The following is a 17,192-nucleotide window of genomic DNA, read 5'->3' as shown; positions in this document are numbered from 1 at the left end:
GACTGCTTCTATTTCTTTGGGGGATATAGGGCTGTTTAGATCATTAACCTGATCTTGATTCAACTTTGGTACCTGGTATCTGTCTAGGAACTTCTCCACACACTCGAGTGTGCTAAAATAACTGTACAAGTCAACACAGTGCTAATTCACACTCCTTTAAGGAGACTGACCCTATCTGTTGTAGACATCCCACATACTCACTGTACGTAAAACCAAGCGTTACTTTACAGAGAACAGTGGTGGCAAAGCACTCACACGACCAGCACCTTCTGGTTCAAAGACTTTCCCTTGACATCCACAGCTCTCTCCTTGGTTCTAGACCTCAGCTCTGTCAGCTATGACTGATTGCAGGTTAAGCTGTACACTTCAAACTGTGATTAATTTTAAGACCATGGACTCCAGCTATACTTGTAGCTGGCTGTTAAATTAAAATGAGTATTAATCTTATCAAGCTCATTTATTAAAATCAATTTCACTAAGGAAAATACAGTTTAAAGGAACTGTGTAGGATATTAAAAGCATTTAATTAGAACACAGAAGATATAACACACCTTTTTTTTTGAGATTTCTAAAGCAAAATCTGCCCATTTCTATATCACATTTTCTTTTTGCAAACTGAACTTTTCTGTGCCCATTTACAAACTAAATCTAATATTGCCCTTCATAGATTTATTTTTCCAAGTCAAAAAAATTTCCATCTAAAGGCCATCTATATAGAATATTTGTTGTTTACTGTCTCATGGATCCTTGATAGACTTTACTCAAGAAATTCTGGGTTTACAGACCATCAACTTATTTTCTGTTGTCAAAATTATCAACTATTTCACTCCAATGCTGTAAAATGTCAACTACCAAATGATGGGGTTCCATCTGCTACCCCGACTGAGAAAATGATGCCAGACAGGGCCATGAGAAAATTGGTTCATTTAACAATTCAGTGAACAGAAAGGATTTCTCTGTGTCCTAAGTGGAGATATGGGTAACCTCAGAGTATTGCCCTCACACCTGCTGTTATGTCTGTGGATGACATCATTTTCCAGTTGACCCTTTTTGACAATTACAACAGTAGACATTTCTCTAAAACACACCCCTTCAGCTAGACTCTGTGTCTTCATCTCATCCCCCGAAGGCTCTAAAAGCTTCTTCATGTGGTACTTAGAACAATGACTTCCCAAGATGTCCATATCTTGATCCTTGGGTCTTGTGAATATTTGTCTTCACCATGCAAGTGGATGGCTCAGTATGACTAAACTGGCATTGCAGTTGTGTCCAACCTCATCACATGGACATATAAAAGAAACCTAAGTGTAGGGGAGACGGAGAGAGGATAGAGAAAGATAGAATATTGTTGTCTGTAAGCATAGAGGAAGGAGGGCAGGGATATGAGCTCCCCCTTGTCTGTTGGAAAGAACCTGGTCTGCTGCCACGTTTAATCCAGTGAGACCCACACTAGACCTATGACCTATAGAACGCTAATATATTTCCATTGTTTACATCACTGAGATGGTGTGGATTAATTAAAGCAACAGGAGAAAGCTGACACAAATTCATGACAAGGGAACAAAATTGTGCGGTCAACTGACTATCACTTGTCAGATGCCATTCACAACTCTACAGTACCACGTTTAATCTCCTTACATTAAGAGAGTTGTAGCTACTTATGTTTTAGTCTTTAGCATGGAGGACTAGAGACGGTACTTTAACCCACAGTCACCATGTTACCTTCTGGCTTTTGTTATTCCATGTTGCCCTCTTTCTAGAAAGCACAAAGAGTATACTTCTTATGAGAGTATCATGACATCTTGGTGGTATGTGAATGGTGAGATCAAAGACTCAAAAAAAAAATCTATGTATGAAAAAGAAAGTGATTGATTATTTTAACAGTAATTTAAAGTTTATTTCAGCTACAACACAGATTTTAAGATCTAAGGTAGCATCATATGGCACACATGAGTCCATTTCTGAGATAGTCTGTTGTACTTATCTCTGTCTGTGTTATAGAACTGTGCAATCTCTGGCACTAGGGGACCACAGAGCAGCGAATAGATGGATAAAAGAACTTTACAAATAGATCAATCAGGAAACATGGTGATCTTAGAATATAGAGACAAATGCTGCCACTACTGTGAATACTTTGATGATAATTTTTGTTGTAAATGTAACCTTAGGTGGTTTGAAAGGGTAATCTGTAGGAAAATAAATTGACAGAAAAAATACACCACCTTGATATGGGCTGAAATCAGGTCCCACAGTTGTGGCTTGCTAGTGAAACATATCACCTTCAATAGAACCTACACAACACTGGAATGGAAGGCCACATGAAAAAATCACCAAGTCTCTTCTTAATCAGCTTCAGGACCAGAGTCTAAGTTTTTATTCTGCAGTGTACTCAAAGGTCTGGCCAAAATCTTGATCATCCTGGTGGTGAGGAAAGATTGTCTCTTCTTCTTACACCATCTCTGCCAAACATAGGCACTTTCTCCCTAAACTGATCAGAGTGTAGATCCAGAGCGTTGGCTGTAGAGGCAGGTCATGGGCTCAGGGTGATTATTTCTAATGAGAAGTGTATGTAGAAGGTCATCAATGCTTTGTTAAGTAAAAACAAACAAGTAAACAAAGAAACAAACTGACATGTAAAAGCAATGATTATATTTCTAGTAAAGTCATAATAAATTGCTCCAAATATGGAACAATGAATATCCTGTTCCCTCTTTTTCTATTTATATTTTAAACCATTATGCTCATTCTTTGTCCTACTGAAATGGCTTTTTCCACTTGTATTATGGCACTCAGGATTTCTCAAAAGCATTGTTAATTGTGTTCTCTTTTGTGTTTTGGCCCATTGTTGGCTAAATGCTTCAAATACAGACAGCAAACTGCCACTTAAATATATTCTAGAAAATGCACAGGTACAGTTGAATTGGGCTTCAACTTTTAAAGTAAAGTGGGAGACAAGAGGTGGTGGGATGGCCTAGCAGGTAAAGGCACATGCTTTGTGATCGGAGTTCAGTCTCCCAGAGCCCAGGTGAAGATAATACACAAAGTTGCCCTGTAACAACACACATGGAGACATGCATATCATAGCACATATGTGCTCACATGTATACGAATGTGCCCACATACACAAATAGTAATAAAAAATACAAATTAAATGAAGCTTTGTAAGTAGTGTTTATTAACTCAGAGTTTGTAGTAACTCACATGAGGAACTTAGTCACTATTAAAACCCAAGCCATTAAAGAGGCAACCAGAGCCATGCAGGCCTGGTAGATACAGCTATAACCCCAGCCCTCTGAAGGAGGATCGTGAGTTCAAGGCTGGTGTGGCCTACATAGTGAATCCAGGCCAGCTTGTACTACATAACAAAATCCTGCCTCAAAAAGGAATAAAAGAAAGAGGGAAAGAGAGAGGGGAGGGAGAGAGAGAAGAAAGACAGGAAAAATCAAGAACTTTAATATGAGACACTGTAGTAAGGGTCTCACTTCATATATAATTATGTTCTGGGAATACACCATTATTTTTAACAACTAAAATTGTATTTTCTCTAAAACTAAAATGCTGCTCTTTCATGTTCCCTTATGTCCTTACTAGAGAACAGTCAAGTGGCAGACACAGCTCTTCGCATGTTCAGTTGCTATCTTAGCACTCATACTTTGTCTTCAGTTAGTAAGTCCGTCAGCATTACTGGGAACCCTGGTCAGATTCCGGGTGAGCAGGAGCCTCTCTGACAAAGCTGGGATGCTGGTCATAGGTTCCCCTAACCAGGTGGCTCTGATGCTTGCTTCACAAGGAGCCTCTAGAGAGCCTTTGCCTTTGGTCCCTTACCTCTAAAATAGACATGCAAAATTGGAAGGGGATTGAAGTTTTTCTTTCTTTCTTTTTGAGTCATGCTTCTTTTAAAATCCTGTTGAAGCACAGTTAAAATAAGATTTTATATTAAATTTTCAACTTAATTTTGATACTCAAACCCAGCACTACAATCTAGATAGTGAATACATCCTAAAGTTTGTTATGTCCTCTCTTACATAGAACCCTTTCTAACCCTTCTCCCAACTCCCAGCTCAAAGCAACCATGGGAACTCGGTCTATTCCTACAGATAAATGTGCATTTTCTAAAATCTTATATAATGACAGTCTCATAGACTCTGCTCTTTCTTATTCTGCCTTCACTTAAAACCATCATTTGGAAATGCATCTATTTTGCTGCATTTGCTAATTGTTGATTTATTTCTTAAGTCTTTGAAAGGCTAAATTTAAAAATTCACCAAAGGACCAATGTAGGAAAATGGGCATCCTTAATTCCTAGGACTCCAGGCCCAGAGAGTTTCTAGTTTGAGTCTTCCAGGTTCCCCAGAGATGCAGAATCAACAGGACACAAGTAGACACATAGAAAATGACTTTGCACGCAGGAGTGGCTAAAATGGGGACAAAAAAGTCCCCTGATGAGCTGTCCAGAAAGCCAGTGTTATTGTTTCCATGTAAACCCTAAGTCTCCATGGCCAGTGGGGCCAACGTCTAAATCAAAGTGAAAGACCCAAGGACCAGAGGCATCTACACTCAAAGTCAGGAGAAAATGGATGTCCCAACTCAAGAAGAATGAGTTCACACTGATTTGGCTGGTTTGTCATAGTCAGACCCGAAATAGACTGGATGATATCTGTTCACCACTTTTAGGCATCTTCTTCCCCTCCATCTAACATTAACATTTTGTAGATGTCTTCATGGATTACCCATGAGGCACAGTTTACCACCTTCTCTAAGTAGGCTTCACAAGCTCATATTAAATCAATATTGTTATTTAAAAAACCACTCGCCTTAATCCCAGCAATCCCATTGCTTGGGCAACAGGCAGGCAGATCTCAAACACAAGGAGAACAGGGTAATTACTGTATCACATGGAAACATCGTTGGAGAGGGAAAGATAGAAACTCCCTGACCATCAAATTTAGTTTTTCAAAGGCCGGAAAAGTAGAAATTACAAAATTCTAATATGAGATGAAGTTAGATCTTTGTACCTTGTTATTGTAAGGACTGGGCCATGGTAATTAGCTTATGCTAAGAATTAGCTGAAAACAGTTTCTGATCAAGATTAAGAAAGGAGGAGTGGAACTGATGATAAAGCAGTGGCTATTTGGGTCACACTTCTAGATAGTACATGTATTCTCCTAAAATATCAAAGATAGAGGAAAGCAAATTCTAGATCTTGCTTTCTAAACTTCTGGTATTGCAACATAGTAACAATTTCTAGTTAAAAAGAAGCGCACACGCGCGTGCACACACACACACACACACACACACACATGAGTTTTCTTTTGAGAAGCAATCACTTCCTACACATCTGTTGATATTTTATTGGTTCTGTCTTTCTAAATCTGTTTCTCTGTTATTACTGTAGAGTAATAGCAAGAAAGTCTGGCTATGGAGATGCTTGTGAATGAATTCCTGTGAAATATTGAGTATCAAAAGGAGCTCCTAGAAGGGACCTGACCAACAACATTTAGTGTGGAAGTAAGCAAGGATCAATCCTGCTTAGAGAGAAGACAAGAAAAAGAAAAGCCCAACAACTGATCTTGTCCTGTTGTTGTTCCTGCTTTGTGGACTCTATCTGCCACCCTTTCTCTCGATAGCATTAGCTACTTCATCTAGTGTGCAAATGCTGAAGCCAGTCTGTCTTTCTGTCTTTTTTTTATTCCCCCATCCCTTTACCTCCCACATCTCCCCAAAAGAGAATTTAGCCTCATTCACATACATGAGCATAGTTACAATATACATCTCAATATCTCTGAATATGCACAGTCACTCACTTACTTTAAAACTCTTTTGGAAGGTCCCAGTGCATCTTAAAATGGATATGCCAAAGGATATGTTCAATCTAGCATCCACGTAAAATCCTTTCCCATGTTTCCCTCTCCTCCTCAACAATTCATTTCTTGACTCAGACAGAGTTAAGAAGCCATCTGTGATGTGGTCTAACAGTAGCCCCTGACTTATCTTTTTGACTTTGTGAGCCTCCTTGCCCTTTGTCACATGAGTCTCCGTAGGAATGGTTAATACAACAAACATCTCAGGTTTTTGTGATTAGGAGGATAGAGGCATACAGTTCTATTTAATAAGATTTGATATTCCATCCCATTCTTGTTAGGCTCTCAAATCTCTGCAGATCTTAATTATTAAAATCAACTATTCATTTGAGCATAAAACATCTTGCAAATCCAGAAAGATGTCATGGCTGTGTCACTTGGATGTTAGCTTGAAGAGATAGAAGATAATTCAGTGATAGACAAACCTCACAAATGGCCCATCTAACAGATGATGATAACATAAAATAGAGGTATTCAAAGTGTTCTTAGAAGGCATCAGAAAATACCCTTTAAGTTAAAACTCATTAAAAATGTCCATAGGCAGCTTACAACCTGATGTTTTATACCAAAAATGGTATCTACAGTCATATTGCCTCAGGTAACAGCTAAGTTAGACTATGCCAGGCTGTGCTGTGTGAGTGGGGTGGGGTTGGGATGAAATGTCAAATCCTGTCTCATGAACAACATTATAGGAGCAAGAATGAGTCACTAGGCTCTCTCCAATTTATATTTCATGGTGTCAACAGAGACCATTGAAAATAAGCCATACTGGATAAAAATTTTGTCCAGGATGTCATAAAAAAGAACATTGTATGAAAAGGGACACTGCACATTTAAACAATCCTCCCCCAGACTCCATTTGCAAGGTGAATGCTGAGTTCTATGTTTTTATGCAAATGACCCATTTTATTGCACTGGCTGGATCAAACCATTGTTCGGGTGATAGTGAGTCAAAGGTAAGAGATCAGCTCAAGAGTGTATTTGCTCATAAAAAGATCAGCCACTGTCCCTCTTTGCAATATTTCTAAGTCATTTTGCCCTTTGTAATACAAAAGGTGATACATTGCAAATGTCAAGATCTGATGATATATTAAATAGCTCAACATTTGGGAAGAGAGAACAGTGCCATCCTTTCTCCAGCGCGGTTCTCATTTCCTCCAGCCTGGTTTTGTTTTCTAATAACTTAAACCTGGTGGTTTCTGTTCATCAAGCCCTCTGGCCCACAACATGATTGCAGTCAGAGTCTTTCACCTTTGTCAGATTGGATTTTTATAAGAAGCAGCTCTACCCTCAAATGTACCAGCTGCTAAATGTATCCAATCTCTCAGAATCAGAAGTCCCATTCCCCTTTCATTTTCTTGCCACACTTTATCCTATGATCTCATGTATGTTATTTTGTGTTCCTTCCATTGTCCAGTGAAAGAATTCTCATCTGCTTTCTTTTTTTATTTTTCTGATGAGGATCTGAGTATTAGGCACCTTTACCATTGAGTAGGAGTTATACTACCGAGGTACAGCGATTACATGCCTCCTTCCTAACAAAACTGCCAGTGGGTCAGGAATGGACAGCCTATGCCATCCCTACCCACCAATAGAAGACATGTGACTGACCTGAGAATTCAAACCAAAAACCACAAGATTATAGTCAGGTGGCTATAGGTATTAGAAATAAAAAGACTGCTTTAGTGTCTAAGAGTCTGAGAAAAACTGTTGCTAAATCATAGCCAATATGACTAATCAATAGACATTGGGTAAGGATATGAAATGAAGATGACTCATCAAAGTCAGAGAAAAGATAATGTGAAGGAAACCAAGAGAATTAAAAGAAGAGGAAAAAGAAAGAAAGGAAGGGAGGGAGGGAGGGAGGGAGGGAGGGAGGGAGGAAGGAAGGAAGGAAGGAAGGAAGGAAGGAAGGAAGGAAGGAAGGAAGGAAGGAAGGAAGGAAATGAGAGGGAAGGGAGAGGAGGGGGAGAGAAGAGGGAAGGGGAGAGGAGAGAAAGGAGAAGGAGTAAGAGAGAAGGAGGGCGGAGTTACAGGAGAAAGAGGGGAAGCATAGGGCTAAGGGAGGGAAGAAGACACAGACCTTGTTCCTAAAGAGTCTCACTCTAAATCTCCTTGGCTTATGCTACCCTAGATAGGCAGAGTCACACCAAAGCTGCCTTATCTACAACAATACAGTACAGACGTTCACTTGAGTCCACTGCTCATGGCCAGGTGGAAATAGTGGGCTTTCTCTTTCTTACGGAATATACTTACTTGACACTTTGGGGGCAGGATGTGTTCACCTGCGTTAGGTCTTCATCTACGGATACATTTGTTGCTGTTATGCCTTCATATATACTATTATAATAATTAATTCGGAAAAATCTTCGAAAATTATATAAATGAAAATAGCTTTAAAAGATGAGAGACTCTTGAAAAAGAAGTAGCTGAAAAATTTTCAATATTGTTTGCAACCAAAACCAATCTGCAGATCTTCTCTAGCAGAAAATATTAAAACAGATGGCCACATAACAGGACCAATGCAACAGAAGCCAAATTCTATGTATTAAGCCAATGTGTTAAGCAAGAGGTGTGCTGACATGTCTTTAGGCCCCTGCGGCTTATTATTGTATGTCATCTCTGATAAAACATAGAGTGTGCAATGTTTTCTCACACATTTGTTTAATGAAATCCTCATGCATATCTTGTGAAAACAGCATCACCCCCTTTCACAGGTGAGACATTTGAAGCCCAAGTGTCAATTCTAGGGATACAGATCTTGAATTATAAATTTACTTTTACTCAGAGGCAAGAGAGGCTAGGATGCATAGAAAAACTGCCTGTCATATATAAATTTGTAGATAATGAGAATCTCTATGGCAATGAAAAATAATCAAAGCAATAAATGAGTCTATAAGTCTTTTCTGTTTTCTTCTCAAATACACTGATCACATATTTCTCTTTCCACATATGCAAACATATATTCATACACAGAGAGAGAGAGAGAGAGAGACAGAGACAGAGACAGAGACAGAGAGACAGAGAGACAGGCAGATAATAGATTTACTATACAATTTGTTAAATTCTATTTACAATGATAATGATTTTTCTATTATACTCCTCCTATGAAAACTATGTTACTAAGCATTAATAGACCTCACCTGGAAATTTTATATGGCTTTCTGGTAGCTGTGTATAATCTAGAACTGTCCCTCAGAAGGCATTTCACTATAGCAGAAATTCCGTATCAAGAGTGGGTTCCAATAACACCAAAATCATTTCAATATACCCAACATACTTATTTCCTCCAGTATCATTTGTCCCAATGAGGAACAAAGCAACTTGACTTCATATGCTAGAAGACTTTAAACATAGGAACTGAGTCTACTATCATCAGATTGTTGGTCCAGTGTTTGGTGACTGTTGCAAGGATCTTATATAGTGGTAAACTAACAAATTGTTGCACTATTATAACCCAAATCCTATGTTTGTTTAGTCCTAAGAACCATAACAACACATTGAGAACAGTTCAGAAGAAACCCAGAATCATGAGACTCTGAGCAAAAAATTACAGACCATTGCATATAATTCTTCCATTATATGAGGGATCTGATTATTTTCAAGTGGCTGAGAGGTTGGTCCTTTGGAAAGTGTAAGTAAACCGCTACAGTTTTAAACTCTGAACATCAAGAACAAAAATGTTATTCTTGGGTGCCCTCAGACCTTTGTATCCCTCAGCCTCCTGTGACTTCCTTTCAGAAGGCAGCTTTGCTTCAGAAGCAATCTCTGCCTCCTAACATCTTCCTGAGAGCCTCTATCAATGTTTTAAAATCTGTTGTGATGTATTAATTATTATACCCTGCCTATTTCCAAAAGGGAGTAAGCAGGATGACATCCTGAGTCTTAGCCATGAAGAGCACTTGAAATAAAGTCACCCAGTGCGACTAGGTGTGTTAATGGCCTACCCTAAAGCTGAGATGACTACTGCACAGCTCTGATGGGCTGGATTCATCTGGCAGCTAGACTGACCCTGGTTGTCAGAAAGACACAGAAGGATGAAACATAACATTGGTTAAAGAGAGAGTAGATAAGCTTTCAGAGGGATCAAGGAGAGGAATTTCAAGCCACCCTGGAGAGTCTCTGGTTCTTCTTTAACACTTGCTGCAAACCAGGAAACTCAGCTTACCCAGGTTGATCACCCCTGTCCTCCTTTAACCATCATTCACCCTCCTATGATGCCCTAGGCTTCTTCTTCTTCATCCTCTCCTTACTTTCCTCCTTCTTTCCAGGACAGTTTATAAAGATTGAGTTAGTTAGAGGCTAGCATGTGACTGAAGCATGTTTTCTGAAACTCTGGCCCAAGGAGGCGAATGTTTGAACTAATTAACTGAGATCCAAGATCTGCAGGCCACCTGCCATGTGACTAAGTGAGTGCCACAACATGCCATGCAAGCTCATCCAAGTTCTTCCATGGGTATTATTGGAGCAGAGTATGACTGGCTAAAGACATAAAATAGCATGAAAATTAAAAATATATATATATATATATATAATTCAAGTATCCCTGTACAAGCAATTCACATTAAGTTCTTGTTCAACACTCCTTTGAAAAGCATTGTTACAGATTTTAAAAGTATTAAATTAAAATTATTATTAAGAAATATCTTTGGACAGCACACAAAAGTTTCCCTCTCCCTCTCTTTTAAAAGTATCTCTTAATTCTGAAGAAATAAAACAAAAGAAACTTGATAGACGGGGGCCTGGAATTCTGAGTTCTATTCCAAGATCTGTCTCTCATGCTGTGCTCCCCACAAATCAGTTGATAGTTTTTTTGGCATAATTACAATCCTATCTTATTAAAACAATAAATTAAAAGCATTATAGTTCATAAGAAAAATATATTTATGATGACATGTACCGTGTTGCTTTTGAAACACAAATGATCATTCAATTGATTTGTTCTTTTTAGTACCTCTTGTGTTGCATTATGGGTCTAACTTTTTAAAACTGATATCTTCAATGCCATTGCAGGAAGAAATGCATTTATATACCTGTGACCAAGAGGCCAAGGCCTTCCATAGACATACTGACAACCATAATATCAGTGAAGAAAATAAGCAGGAATGACTGAAAATTCCACTGTATTATTTAGTCAGGTAATTTGATTTCTGAGCTTTTCTCTTTTTCTGTGGAAGAGAGGTGTGGTGATTTGAATATGTTTGGCCCAGGAAGTGGCACTATTAGGAGGTTTGGCCTTGTTGGAGTGGGTGTGGCCTTGGAGGAAGTCTGTCACTGTGAGGGTAGGCTTTGAGACCTTCCTCCTAGATGCCTGAATATAGTCTTCTCCTGTTTGCTTTTGAAACAAGATGTAGAACTCTCAGCTCCTCCAGTGCCATGCCTGCCTAGATGCTACCTGGCCTTGATAATGGACTGAATCTCTGAACCTATAAGCCAGCCCCAATTAAATGCTCTCCTTTATAATAATTGCCTTGGTAATGGTGTCTCTTCACAGCAATGAAAACCCTAACTAAGATAAAGGGTAAACCAGAACTGTCACAATTAAAAATATGAATGGGGAGAAGCAACAAAAAACCTGATACTATCATAGTCCCCGTCATCCACAGTTTCCATTACCTGTGGTTGATTCAGTACTTAACAGGAAAGACTGCATTTATCTTACTTTTATTATTATTTACTAAGTCATAATATTTTTTCAATGTTTGCCAATATTTTATAGTGCCTAATAAATAAATTTATCTATAAACTTGATGTGCATTATATATTTTTGAGGAAAAACAGAGTATTAAGATTCTCATTCTGTATACGAATTGATTTTTTCATCATTCAGATCAAGTACTCAGTAAGAGGCAGCTTAAGAGAAGGAAAGTTTATTTTGGTTTACAGTTTGAGAAGGTACAACCCATCACAGCAGAGGAGGGTGGGGTGAGGGAGGGATGCGGGAGTGACTTGTCACTATGGCAACAGGAAGATCAAGTTAACACATTATCATCAAGATAAGAAGCAAATAGATCAAAGGGGTTAAACATGAAGGCCTGCACCTCAGAGACCTACTTCTAGCTAGGCCTAAACTCACAAAAGTTCCCCCAGCATCTCCACTAGCAAGGTATTGAATATTCAAACATATGTGCCTTGGAAGAAACTTCATGTCAATTACCAGGAGGCTGTGGAATATATCCAGTTGTACAGTAGCACCCATGAAAGAAGAGTAAACTGAATTGGTCAGCTTTGTAGCACACAAACACACAGAATAGCAACAACCCTATGGCATCAATGTCATTCAATTTAATTGCTAACCACCTCAATGGCTCATTCTCATTTCTTGTTTATTTTGTATCTGGAATTAATACCTAGAGAAGTGAATAGACAATGTAATTTTCTGTAATTTGTAGCCTATCTAATATAATACTAAGTATTCAGCAGATACCAGACTAAGATGGTTTCAATTATCCAATGATTCCTTGATATTTTAATTCATCAAGAAAAATTGAGTATGGAGTATCTCAATGTCACAGAGCTGAGGCAGGCCTTTGGGATACAGCAACAGTATCAAGGGGGTCATGTAAGGACCACTAATTTCTACACCTTACAAGTTAAATAAATTTGGTAAAGAGAAGATGGCGAAAAGATGGGATGAAGCTATTGTCCGGGGTACATAAGACAATTGTAGTGATGAAGATGAGCTAACACATACCTCAACTCCCTGAATCAACCCTCAAACCCTTGATTTTTAGTGTCTTCTAAAAGGAGTTACATACATGGTCCCAAAATTTGGGGGTATTCTCAGCCTATTACAGGATGAAAATGTGTTTTGTGGTTCTTTGATTCTATTAAGGGGTCATTCTCATTGACCTGGTGGGTAAAAGACACCCAACAACTCAAACACTAGTCTGCATAAACCTCCATAGAAATAAAATACAGAAAATCCCTTGGAAGTAACATCTTCTGTTTTGAAGAAACTGTGGGATGTAACTTGATGGATTAGAAAATATGAGAGGGGGGAAGAGGGCCAAATTTATCAAGACAATGGAAAAAGACAACACACTAGAAACCTCAGTCTGGTACCAGCTGGATCATCTTTCCAGCACAGCACCCAAAACCATCCTCCGCAAGCCTGGGCCTGCTGCCTCTATGTAGGTAGCTCATGTCTGTCAGACCACACACTCATCGCCCTGGAGTCTGAACTCACTGAAAACTAACTTGAGATGCTATATGGTTGCATTGTTCAATCACTTTCAAGAACACAGAGAAATGCAATTAGGTAACAACAACAAAAAAAGTCTTGTTTTTTGGAGACCTGCTTTAGTGAGAGGAAAACATTTGTATAATCATTGTATAGCTATGCTCATAAGTGGCAATGTTAAAATTCAAATTCTTGAGCTGCTTATTTACATGAAATGAAGGATAATGAGTGTGTTCATTGGGTGCCGCCTCTCTACTAGTTATTATGCTGCTGATGACCGCAGTATCTCTGAATGTGAGAATTGATGCCTTCCAATACTTTCTTAATAGCAAGGAATTAGATTCTTGATGTTTTATAGTGGAAAGAACATAGAATAGATTTCTGACTTCTCCTTCTCAGAGAATCAGGAACAAAGAGATAGGCATCTTAAAGACTATAGGATGGCCTCACGGTCCCCCCGCCAGGCCTCCTCACTCCCTGAGGCCTCAAGTCTCTCGAGGGTTATGCATATCTTCTCCCACTCGGGCCAGATCAGGCAGTCCTCTGCTGTATATATGTCAGGGGCCTTGGATCAGCTAGTGTATGTTGCCTGGTTTGAGACCGCTGGTCTTCCTCTGGGGTCACCTTCCTCCTCATTTTTTTCCATAGGGTAAAGAAGGCAAGAATTTGGAACAGCCCCAGTAACTGCCTCACTTCCATCCAATGCATGGAAATAAGGTTTGCAAGAGACATGAAATTACTACAGGCAGACTTTAGCTTACATCTGAGAAATGGAACTTTCCAGCAAGCTGCTCATGGGTGGGATGACTCTTTACCTGTGAGAGCCTGGGGGGCAATTTCTAGACTTGCATTGGTAAACTAAAAGGGAAACACCAGAAGTAATGGTCAAAATTCCATTATGTGGAATGTGGAAAATACTCTCCTTAAAAGCTTAGAGCATTTATTCCTCTGGTTTACAATTCATCAATCCAAGAAAAAAATTATTGGCATATTGAGAGATAAAAAGTTTGTGTTCTAAATATAACAACTGATTAAAAACCATTGTAACTATTTGGGCAAATTCACTGGAGACTGTGAATCAATTAAGGTCTCATCAAACCTGTTTCATGTCTTTTTTGTGTGTGTTTCTAAAGAATGATAATAAGAGCACAGTACAGAAAAACCCAAGAAACTCTTTTGTTTTTTGAAAATTCAAAGGCTATACTATGGTTAATATACAAGAGGTGCAAACCACCAAAGATAAAAGGCCAACTTCTAATACTGAAGGGCACTCTGGAATATGTCACACTGAGACATTTTAAGACAAAATGTTTCTATAAATTTGTGCCACAAAATTACCACAGCATCCTCTGCTCTATTGCAGATGATGGCGAGCCCTGCCTTATACACTCTGAACACTTCATTTATCACTTCCATGAGAGTGAATCCCAAATAGCCATTTCTATGCTACACTACATCCCTAAACCCTAATCCTTTATCTCAAATTGTGTTTTCTCTTTGCTATGCTATTTCTTATTCAACAACCATTCTTTTCTCCCCAAATTGCCTCATCCTTTGCTATCCCCTTGTGGTTACCAAATCTGATTAGATAGTCTTTAACTTTATTTCTTCAATTCTCTTAAATATTATTTCTTCTATATTTCTACAAGAATTCGCTTTAAGTCTGACACCCGGCTACTGCTTTGGTTTCATCATCTTTTTCCCTCCAATTATTTATCTCAATTCCTGATTTAGTTTTTATATGCTAATAGTGAGTTTCCTAAAAATATTACTCAATAAAGTATCAGTTACTGGTGATAACCTATGATCGAATTTAGGCCCACATTTAAGAATGCATTCACTGCTGAAATTTTAACTGGCACATGGAATGAAACCAACTTGGGGTTTACTAAGATCATGAATTACCAAAAGCCCATGCATAACAACTATAACCAAGCCTAATAAGAATGCATCTGTACAATTACAGGATTGAAGCATGGCCCTTATCCAGTGAGAACATCAAGTCATCTCTTCTCCTAGACAAGATTGCCTGTTTAGAAAAGGTTAGTTATGACACATATCACAAATACAGGTCCTTCCTTGATCCCCTGGATAGATAGAAAATTGGAAAATCAAATTATTTTAGGTTCCATTTTATTTCAATATATCTGAAAGCCAATTATACAGAGCCAGTGTTCAGGGCACAATGCCTCTCACGTTGTGTAGTCATCTTTGAAGTTAGCAACCAGTAGTTAAATCCTCATATACTGAGTACTCTCAAAATAGAATGCGCCTTTCTGATCTCCCTATTATGTGACTCACACTGAACATTTTATAACTCGATGAAGCTACAAATGATGGTATCTCTGCACTCTGATAGGGAACACTGCTAAAGACAACTGCCAAAACTAGTGTTGCCATTTCCATCTGAAATAATATAAGAAACAAATCCTCAAAAAGTCTGCCTTCTTGTCTCTAAGACCAATGAACTGCATCATCTGGAGCGCAAGCAAATATCCCTTTATAAAACAAATACTCTCTTACAGATTTACCATATGTATTTCAAATGATCAAATTAAATTTATGACTGTAAGGACTATCTTACATTACTGTTAAAGGTAAGGTGTCCTATCAAGTAGAATGCAACATTTAGAAGCTAATTTGGGATTTCCATATCAAGTGTCCTTCATCCCTTTAGAAATGAAAAGAGATGGTGCTTGTTTGCCCCTAACTGTGTATACAGCATACGTATACCAGGCATGCTCACCCAAGCCAGAGTAGTCACCACAGGAGTATGAGAGACTGTGGTCAGGCCAGCAACTCCCAACCATTTCACTCAAAACAGTCAAATTATTCAATCACCAACACTCTCCAATGCCACTAGCTTTGGAATTAATTCCACTCACATTCACTTCAGTGAATCCCTCTGGATTCGAGTTGTGGCAGAGTCATTTGAGCAACACTAAACTTCCCACCATAACTATAAATGTTCCAAGGACAGTCCTCGGCCCCTACATGGAAGCTTTGGCAACAGCAGTAGACCAGGAGGGGAAATGCTTCGTTGACTAAGGAAAGCCCACAGATCTATGGCTGTTTGTTTAAAGATGTTATCCATTCTTTCTGATGAAGGGTTTGAACTCACGAGAATTTGAAGACTCCGGTTCAAATCTGTGGTCACTGAAACATCAATCTAGGAGAAAGTTTCTCAAAGAAGGGTCATACAAAGTCCAAAAAATATGCAAAAAAATTGCCGCCAAATGCATGATTCGTAGCTGCATATTGTCATGTTAAGATTATAAGTGAGTGAAAAGGAGAGCAATAGAGACAGAGACATACAGAGACAGTAAAAAAGATGATGAAAGATTTCAGCAATATCATTAGAAGTCAGAGAGGGACTGGGTAAAGCTCTCATTCAATTTGTGTAACATCTATGTTCTTGAAAAATGAAATCCTAGGCCACGATGAAGCAATAGTTCTTGGCTGGGAGAAAAACTGGAAGCCAAGCTCCTGGAAGATCAAGACGATATGGCAGCAGCATTACTGTCAGATAGAATAGAATTTAACATCCTTCAGTGAGACAAGAGAATCCGGATACTCTTGACATTTAATACCCACTCTTAGGAAAGAGGCAATGGTTTAGAAAAATGTCTGTGCAAAAAAACTGGAAAAGAACTTAGGACCAATGTTAAATAAGAAACATAGCTGACTAACAAGAATTCAGAATGGATATAAGGCAGTCTATGAAATGAAACACTCAATTAGATGTGAAAAAGGCTTTCACAAGATACAACACCCTCTTCATTTTATTTTATTTTGCATTTTCTTCATTTACATTTCAAATGCTATCCTGAAAGTTCCCTATACCCTTCCCCCGCCCTGCTCCCCTACCCACACACTCCCCGCTTCTTGGCCCTGGTGTTCCCCTGTACTGAGGCATATAAAGTTTGCAAGACCAATGGGCCTCTCTTTCTAATGATGGCCAACTACTCCAACTTCTGATACATATGCAGCTAGAGACAAGAGCTCCGGGGTTATTGGTTAATTCATATCGTTGTTCCACATATAGGGTTTCAGACCCTTTAGCTCCTTGGGTACTTTCTCTAGCTTCTCCATTGGGAGCCCTGTGATACATCCAATAGCTGACTGTGAGCATCCACTTCTGTGTTTGC

The 17,192-nt window shown here is 38.8% G+C and overlaps 1 pseudogene; it reads right to left on the bottom strand.

Moving 5' to 3' along the window:
- Positions 1 to 1,925: 1,925 nt before the first annotated feature.
- LOC110285947 lies at positions 1,926 to 2,274 on the bottom strand (annotated as a pseudogene).
- Positions 2,275 to 17,192: the final 14,918 nt, after the last annotated feature.

The sequence above is a fragment of the Mus caroli genome, chromosome 19, assembly GCF_900094665.2.
Source record: "Mus caroli chromosome 19, CAROLI_EIJ_v1.1, whole genome shotgun sequence".
In the NCBI taxonomy this organism is placed as follows: Eukaryota; Metazoa; Chordata; class Mammalia; order Rodentia; family Muridae; genus Mus; species Mus caroli.
Note: the sequence above shows the minus strand (reverse complement) of the source record. Positions and strands in the feature narration are given on the sequence as shown.